Source organism: Sarcophilus harrisii, chromosome 6, assembly GCF_902635505.1.
Source record: "Sarcophilus harrisii chromosome 6, mSarHar1.11, whole genome shotgun sequence".
Classification (NCBI taxonomy): Eukaryota; Metazoa; Chordata; class Mammalia; order Dasyuromorphia; family Dasyuridae; genus Sarcophilus; species Sarcophilus harrisii.
Window position 1 is genome coordinate 2,251,192 of NC_045431.1, and position 9,885 is coordinate 2,261,076.

Consider the following 9,885-nt stretch of genomic DNA (forward strand, 5'->3'; position numbering starts at 1 on the left):
AAAAAAAAAAGCAGAATTTCAAGAATGGAATCCATGCATACTAACCATGAACATATGAGGAAATGAAAATGAACAAGAATCCTGATGTAGCTTACAGGTAACAAGTAAAATGTTATAGTACTTTATAGACTGAAACTTCTAATATTTATGCTGTGAATAATCACTATTCAAGACTAGTAGCACTGATGTTCACTGTTAACATTTTAACTCTTTAGGCTAAAAATATTTTTTATAGAGTAGTGAATCAACGGAATAGGTTAGGTACATAAGACACAATAGTCAACGGCAATAGTAATCTACTGTTTGATAAGCCCGAAGACTCCAGCTTCTGGGATAGGAACTCATTACTTGAAAAAATTGCTGGGTACCCTGGAAAAATAGTATGACAGAAACTAGGCATAGACCAACATCTCACACTTTATACCAAAATAAGGTAGAAGTAGGTTCAAGACTTAGATATAAAGAGTGAAACTATAGGGAAATTATGAGAGGAAGGGATAATTTACCTGTCAGATATTTGGAGAAGGGAGGAATTTATGACCAAACAAGAAATAGAGACCATTATAAAATACAAAATGGATAATTTTGATTACACTAAATTAAGAAGGGGTTGCAGAAACAAAACCAATGCAGCCAATATGAAAGGAAAGCAGAAAGATGGGAAACGATTTTTATAGCCAGTGTTTTTGATAAAGGTCTCATTTCAAAAACATGGGTAACTAAGTCAAATTTATAAGAATACAAGTCATTCTCTAATTGGTAAATGGTTAAAGGATATGAACAGGCTATTTTCCGATGAAGAAATAAAAGCCATCTATAGTCATATAAAATGCCTTAAATCTCTATTGATTAGAAAAATTCAAATTAAAACAACTGAGATATCACCTCACACCTATCAGATTGGCTAAAATGCCAGGAAAAGATAATGATAAATGTTGGAGGGGGTGTGGGAAAATTAGGACACTAATATGCTGGTGCAATTATGAACTGATCTGGAGAGCAATTTGGAATTATGCCCAGAGGACTATAAGACGGTGCATATTCTTTGATCCCACCAGTGTCACTATTGAGTCTATATCCCAAAGAGATCACAAAAGGGGGCTGGGGGGGGGAGACTCACTTTGCCAAAATGTTTGTAGCAATTCTTTTTGTGGTGGCAAAGAATGGGAACATGAGTGGATGCCCATCAGTTAGGAAATGGCTGAGTAATTTATAGTATGTGAATGTAATCAAATACTATTATCTATAAGAAATGATGAACAGGCTGATTTCAGAAAAGCCTGAAAAGACTTAAATGAGCTAATGCTGAGTGAAGTGAGCAGGACCAAGAAAATATTGTACACAGGAACAACAGTGTTATATGATGATCAACTATAAGAGACTTAGCTCTTCTCAGCAATTTAGTGACCCAAAGCAATTCCAAAACATTTTGAATGGAAAATGTCATCTGCATTCACAGAGAGAATTATGAAGACTGAAAACAGATCGAAATATACTATTTTCACCTTTTGTTTTGCTTTTTCTTGTTTTCTCCCCTTTTATTCTGATTTTTCTTCTCCAACATAGTTCATAGGGAAATGTTAAAATCAATATACACATTTAACCTAAAATAATTTAATTAAAATATTTTTTTAAAAAAATAACTTTTTGTCTTGACATATCTACCTCCCACTTATCTCCCTAGAATTTAGCACTTGAACAAAACAGCTGTTTCCTTTGCTAAACCCTAATTAGATAATGACAAATTTCCCTGGTGTCATTGTACAAACATTAATGCTTGCCCAAGCATGGTCAGCTGCGGTGCATAATTCCCATTGGGCCATTCCTTAATGCTAACAACCAATTAATATAAAAGGCTTGTGATATTTTGTTGAGTTATGCTGCCTAAACCTCTACAAAAAGTCCACATCCAAACCTGAGCTCTTGGGTCACCTGAAGAGAGACAGCCGTTCAGCATTTCTGTCTAGCAACATTCCATATGATGGCATCTCTCCTGCCACACATGCCAAAATCCAGGAATCCTGAATCATAAGTCATCATAAGGCATATGCTACCCCTTCTCCTGTCAAATAAACAGCTTGATCCAACAGACTTGTGAATTTGCTAAAATCTTCCTTGGCTCCAGTTTCAACAATGGTGCAGGTTGTCCAAAGGGACACTGTATGGTACTGTAGTAAACAGGATTTGAGCAAAGAGATTCTGCAGGAGGAAATATGGCACAAATATTAACAGACACAGGGTTAGGAGCAGGGGATTGGAGAAGGAATGGCTTTCCCTTCGCATGTTAGAGGAGCATTATTGCCAGATCTCTCATTCAGAGATTTCTACCCTGACTGTAAGAAGATGAGAATTGTTTCACATGAGGAAAAGACAGTTTAATAGTAGTAACTGTAGAGCAATATGAATGATAGAATTATAGGACAGTAGAGTGACTGCTGCTCAGTCCATTCACTAAGTAATCAAAGAAAAGACAAAGATAGGATCAGATGCTGAATAGGCTAAGGGGGGAAAATGACATTGCTAAAGTGGTTTTAAGGATAAAACCGTCTGGGATGGGTCAAGAGAAAAAGTCTAAGGAGTAGCTCTAGTGCTTAGAGAAATGTAACCATAGAGCTAATTTAAAGTCCCATCAATCAATCCATATTTATTAATTTATTATTTTATTATACATTTTTAATTTGTTAATATCATCAAGCATTTATTTAGTGATGGCTCTGTGTATGACAATGCTTTAGGTGCTGGGAATGACTCAAATTTTGGCTCTTATAAGGAAGAAAATGGACTCCCAACCCATGGTACAAGACTATGTGTGTGGTTCATAGCATTCAGATCCTTTCAGATCTCCTGTGGAAGATCCTTCTTGTGGAAGCCTCCTTCACTAGCTACCTCCCTCATATCCACAGTATCAAATTTACCCAACAGTTAGGAATGGGTTATCTCAACCACTCTGGAGAGACCCAGGGCAAACAAGAGACAAGCAAAACTAGACTAAAAATGATTTGGCTGAATGATTTCTTACTTTATAAATTGGGAAATTGTTGAGAGCTTGGCTCCTTCGTGTCCAGTGCTTGTACAGAGAGCACTCTTGGACTGGTTAGGCTGAAGTAAATACTCCAATAATCCTCACTAGAGATAACACCTTCAATGCCATTCTTTTCTTCCACTAAAGTTTATTACTTTTTCAGCTATCAAGCATTGATTTTTTTTTTCCCTCCCTCTCACCATCAACTGAAAAACCAAACCAAACCAAACCAAACCCTTGTAACAAATATGCAAGGTCAAGAAGATTTCCCACGTCTTCAAGACCATTCTGGGGCCTGTGCTTCTCGGTGTTGATCAAAGATTTTTTGTCAGGGAAACTGGCAAACTAAGGACCCTGACAGACAATGGAACTTAGTGGAAGCAGAGCAATCGCTCTTTGAGCAAAGAGGTCGGTGGGTACCACCACCCAAGAGCATCCTGAGAATGCTCCAAATGGGGGTTAAATGTAATACTGCTCACCACTTATAAAATTTCCTCCATGCCTCCTGAAGGTTTGCTCCTAAAGAGTGGGATATTCTCTATTATCTAGAGAGCCAGAGGGAAATCATTTGTATATGTCACATATAAAGCATGAAGACATCATGTCATATATTTCAAATAAGATAATCTTGGTGAAGTGTTTAGCACAGTGCCTGACACATGATAGGCTCTTAATAAATGTTTATTCCATTCTATTTTGTATATTTTAATAAAAGTGGAAAATATATTTGCACAGAGAGATTCTTCAATACTCAAAGCAGAGCAGAAATTCTCGACCCTTGGGGTACAAGAATGTGTGTGTGTGTGAGGGGGGGAGGAGTTCCAGCTCTCTGGAAGGTACAATGGAGACTTCTTTGACTGCTGATGCATGGCATGTCAAAGGAAACTATAGATGACTATCTTTATGGACTTATAGCTATATTTTCAATCATTTCTAACACTTTAAATCTTGAGCAGTATAAACAAGTCTTTAATTTTTAAACTGTTGATACAAAAATCAATGAAAAACAGAGAATCATTTCACAGTGCTCTAAATTGTTCATCATCCTTAGTGTATTTTAAAAAAGAAAAGGATGCTAGCCAATAAACGTTTGAGATATGTGCCAAGCCAGGCTTCAAGAACCACCACACTCGTAGGCTCTTTAGGTAAAGCAGTTCTTTATTATGAAATGTGGGAATCTGTTTTTAAAAACTCCTTTTATTTTTAACGATCTAAGAACATAACACTTTTTTACAAGACTCATGTCCAATGTGATTTATTTCTCTCTATATACACGCCCTCCAAATCTAGATGCACTTCACATACCTAGGAAAAAATCATAATCTCCAGATAAAACTGAGCTGGCAAAAGGAAAAGTTGAGCATCCTTAAATACAAATACATTTTAGGCAGACTTTAGTATTATCCAACTATTTTTCTTAAGAAATGTTCATCAAAGAAGCATTTCTATTAGAATATGACATGTGCTTCTGCAATGGCATCTTACTACAGCAGGGAACAGATTAGGATGCCAAAGTCCTGACAGGGGAAATAGATCAGTGAGATACCATGGAGACTAGCGGAGGGAGGGGGGAAGGGGGTGAAAGAGGAGGATGTACGTACCTCAAGCTTCCTTTTTGCTATTCCATGCCATTGGGAGAACTTCTGGTCCACTATTTGATACAAGAGAAGGAGGGGGAAAGTAGGGAGCACAGAGGCAAAGCCATACGGAGATTTCCTATAATTCCCCCAAAGTTTGGAGAGCTATTCCATTCTCATACCTCTAGTTCAACGTAGGCAGCTAAGGGGCACAGCTAAGAGCACCAGACCTGGAGTCAAAAGGACCTAAATTCAAAATTGCTTTCAGGTACTTACTAGTTGTGTCACTTAATCTCTGCCTACCTAAATTTTCTCAATATGGAGATTAATCACAGTACCTATCTCCGACCAGTGTTGGGAGGATCAGATATTTATGAAGCACTTTGGAAATCTTAAATCGCTATATCAATCCCTAGGGATGATGACGATGGTAGGGATCATGTTGCTGATAATGATGATACTGATGATGGCGGTGGTGATGCTGCTGCTGCTGATGTTAAATTTGGAGCCAGTGCCACCGTGTCATGAGCAGCCGGTGGAGCTTGGACTGTAGGAGCAAGGAGCTTAAGAGTGTTCAGGTTGGGCGGTCTGGTGGTGGGTAGCGAAGATACTTCACTCTTTAGACTCAGAAGCCTAGCAGAGAAGTCATACGCGGATGCCATTGGGAAAGCCATTTGGCTGGGACTTGGGTATAGTGCCACCTGGTGGACAATATATATGTGTAAAAGAACTCCCTTGCCGGTTAATAATTCAGTGGAAACCTGTTTTCTTTAAGAAAAAGCAAGGCAGGAGCTGGATGTGCAGCTCAACTATAGCCTGAGATACCCAAATACAAGTAGGGATGTAGACTGCACACCTAGTATATAAAAATGCACTTGTTTCCCAAATCTTGTAGAAAGTATCATTTGTTTTCCCTAGATACAGTAGAATTACCTCCCCTAGATCAATAGCTAACATAAAGAATGGTGTTTGCAGATTATCATTCTCATGTTTGTTTAAGCAATGTATTGGTTGTAGGAAATTGATTGTTATGTACATATTGATGTATTCTGATGATAACAGCTCCATCTTAATTATTATTATAGCAAACTATTAATTAGTCCATAAATGCAGAGACTAAGGCCGTGGTCCCCAAATGTTTTTGGATCACACAACTCTACCAGTACACCTATGAAAAAAATCATGTATGAATGCTTTTGAGGTAAATTTACTTATTTACAAATTATAAATATGTGCAACTATGTTATGTTACAAATCTTAAAATAGAAAATTTAAAAGGATGAAAGAAAATGGGATATTATTGATCCTGGAGTCAATAGGTAGCCAAGAATTTAATGAGTAGAAGAAAGGAGTGGAGGGAATCATAGAATCTCAATCCATTCATTCCTACTTATCTCCTACTCTTTATTCTTTCTGCTAAAAAATGAAATGTGTATGTGTGAAAGAGCAGGAGGGGAGTTCCTCACTATAACCTTCTCAAGTAAGGAGCCTGCCCACTGGGAGAAACCTGTGGCAGCTACAAGATCATAGGGAGCTAGAGCTACCTAGGGTGGATTAGACTATATCAGCTGTTTGGGAATCATGCCCAGGATAGTCACATAGAAAGCCAGAGATGAGAAGAGTTAAAAAAGAGAGAGAGAGTGATAGCTGAGGTAGGGAATTTATGTAGGAGGTAAATCCACAAAAGGCTGGGGGAGTGCCTTCATTCCTCATTGGAGGTTGGGATATGACTCATGTTTCTAACTTCTAATTCCTTAATCATGCGACCTAGAGGTCAATCTATCGCCCCCTTAGAGTCATTCCTTGGCCCCTAAGGGTTCTGTAGCCTTAACTTTGGAAACCACCTAACACCAGTGGAGCAGAGAATAGCATCTGTATATACAGAAGAAAGGGTCCCATTGCTTGAAACAAACAAGTCCTTCACCCACACAAATCTGAGGCAATTACATTTTGGATGATGACCGGGTGAACTGACCAGGGTGCTGATAGTCATTGCCATATAGCATTTATAAGGACTTTCATTCTCTAATTTGGGAGCACTCAGAATAGGAAAGAACTTCACTTTTATTGTGTGCTGGGCTTGGAGGAAAGGATATGCACAGGAACAAATATAGAGCAGTTACTGTTAGTTGTCATTGAAAGTTGAGTATGGTAGGCACAATGAGACATTCAGTACCTCCAATCATATCACCCTTCCAGGGTACAAGGAAGAAGCCTAAATGACTTTTCCAAGATCATACAGGGAGTGACAGAGCTGGGATTTGAATCCAACACCTTTGATCCAGCATTCTGTTTATTGTATCAGTCTTCCCATCTCCCCCAACTATGGTAAACAACAAAACATGATAAAAAATAACAAGAATAAAGTCAAGGATTTTTATAGCAGCATCATTTTAATTATAAAAATTGTATCAACCCAAGTAGCTAGCAAGAGAGGAATGGTTCAATAAATTTGGATAATCAGTGTATTCAGATGTAATCAAAATTGACAAGAATTTAATTACATAAATGGAATATTATTGTTCTGTAAGAAATGATGAGCAGGCTGATTTCAAAAAAAAAAAAAAAAAAAAAAAAGCCTGAAAAGCTGTACATGAACAGATGCTAAGCGAAGTAAGCAGAACCAAGAAAACATTGTGCACAGTAACAAGCAACAACAAAAGGATGGTCAACTGTAATGGACTTTGTTCTTTTCAATAATGACATTATTCAAGACAATTCCAATAGAATTGTGAGGGAAAGAGGCATCTGCCTCCAAAGAGAGAATTATAGAGATTGAATGTGGATCAAAGGATAGGATTTTCATTTTTGTTGTTGTTTGTCTCTTTTTTCCCTTTCTCATATTTTCCCCCTTTGACCTTATTTTTTCTTGTGCAGAATAATAAATATGAAAATATGGAAAGTGAATGTTAAAAACTATCTTTAAGTATATTTGGAAAAATAAAATACTGTTTTAAAAAGAATAATTTAATTGCTTAGTACAGATTATATAGGGAGGCATCAAAAAATAGCGATGATTTCATATTGACTCCTTTATCTGCTGGAAGGCTTTCTCAATAATTGTATTTTCCAAGTGGGACCTCAAGCCCATATAAGTGGATTACCCAAGGTCATCTTTCACAAACTTTGAATCAACATTGTTAAAAATGACCTAGGAAGTCAGCTGGAATCTTTATACTTGGAACGTGAAAGAGACAACTTGCAAACTGCAGGGGCGAATGGAACATATTGGAGGAAAAAAACAGTCTTGAAACGCAGAAACTGGGACAATAGTGGCTCAGTCAAAATGTTAGGAAGCACTGCGATGGACGTGAGGAAAGCCTTGACCTGGGGCCCAAAGAGGCTTCATTTTTGATCCAACTCTGCTATTAACTAAATGAATGAGTGAATGATTTGGGAAAGTCATTCATCTCTATAAACTTCATTTGAAACAAGCCCTTTAACAAGAAAAAGGACGGCTGATGGGGTCTGGAAGAAATGATCTCTATTTCCTGCTGAAGGCTGGACTAAATTATCACAGAGGTGGCACTGTACAGTGGAAAGCGTACTGGATTTGGAGATGGAAAACTTGGTTTCAAAACCTAGATTTATTACTTATTACTTGGCCAAGCTTGAAAAAGTCACTTAAGCCCAGTAGGTCTTAATTTCCTAATTAGTAAAAATAAGGAGACTGGGCTAGATGACTTCTAAAAGCCCCTTCTAACTCTACATTCGTGATCCTGTGGTCTCAAAAGTGCCTTTCTCCCCTAAAGTTATGGTTTTTGAAACAAACAGGAGACTGACAAACTTGGCTATATTTGGGTTCTTTGAATGGTGATCTATGGAGAAGGAAGAAATTTGTGGCCAAAGAAGAACTGGAGCTCATTATTGAGCACAAAATAGAGAATTTTGATTATATTAAGTTTAAAAGTTTTTGTACAAACAAAACCAATGCAGATAAGATTAGAAGAGAAACAATAAACTGGGGGAAATGTTTTACATTCAAAGGTTCTGATAAAGGCCTTATTTCCAAAATACATAGAGACTGACTAAAATTTATAAGAATTCAAGCCATTCTCCAAATGATAAATGGCCAAAAGATATGAACAGAAAATTTTCAGATGAAGAAATTAAAACCATTTCTGGTCATATGAAAAAAATGCTCTAAATCAATACTGATTAGAGAAATACAAATTAAGACAATTCTAAGGTACCAATACATACCTCTCCAATTGGCTAAGATGACAAGAAAAGATAATGATGACTGTTGGAGGGGAAGTGGGAAAACTGGGACATTAAAACTGCGTGGACTTGCAAACTGATCCAATCATTGCAGAGAGCAATTTAGAACTATGTCCAAAGGACTATCAAACTGTGCACACCTTTGATCCAGCAGTGTGTCTACTAGGTCTGTATCCCAAAGAGATCATACAAAAGGGAAAAGGACCTATGTGTGCAAAACTGTTTGTAGCAACCTTTTTTGTAGTGGCAAAGAACTGGAAACTGAGTGGATGCCCATCAGCTGGGGAATGGCTGGATAAGTGATGGTGTATGAATGTTATGGAATATTATTGTTCTATAAGAAAGGATCAGCAGGATTATTTCAGAGAGGCCTGGAAAGACTTAAATGAGCTAATGCTAAGGGAAGTGGGTAGAATCAGGGGAACACTGTCCATAGCAACAGCAAGATTATATGATGACCAATTCTGAAGGATGTGGCTCTTTCCAACACTGACATGATTCAGCCTAGTTCCAATGCTCTTGTGATGGAGAGAGCCATCTACACCCAGAGAGAGGACTGTGGGCTCTTAGTGCGGATCACAACATAGCATTTTCACTCTTTTTGCTATTGTTTACTTTTGTTTTCTTTCTCATTTTTTCCCTTTTTGATCTCACTTTTTTGTGCAGCAGAATTGTGAAAATATGTAGAGAAGAATTGTACATGTTTATCCTATATTGGATTACTTGCTGTCTAGGAGAGGGGGTGGGGGAAAGGGAGGAAGAAATTTGGAACACAAAGCTTTGTAAGAGTGAATGTTGAAAATTATCTATGTATATGTTTTGAAAAGAAAAACGTTAATTTAAAAAAAAAAGGCTATGGGAACTGAGTCAAAAAGGCTACGTCATAGTTCAGGTGTGAGAGGATGGAGACCTGCACCTGAGTGGTGGCAGTGTCACAGAAGACCCCACAGTCAGAAATACTCCAGGAGAACCTGCCAATGGGAGGAGGTATCGCAAAGGGACATTCATGGTGCTGAAGTTATGAAAGCCTTGAGGATTCCACGGTGTGGGGTCAGGAACAATAGC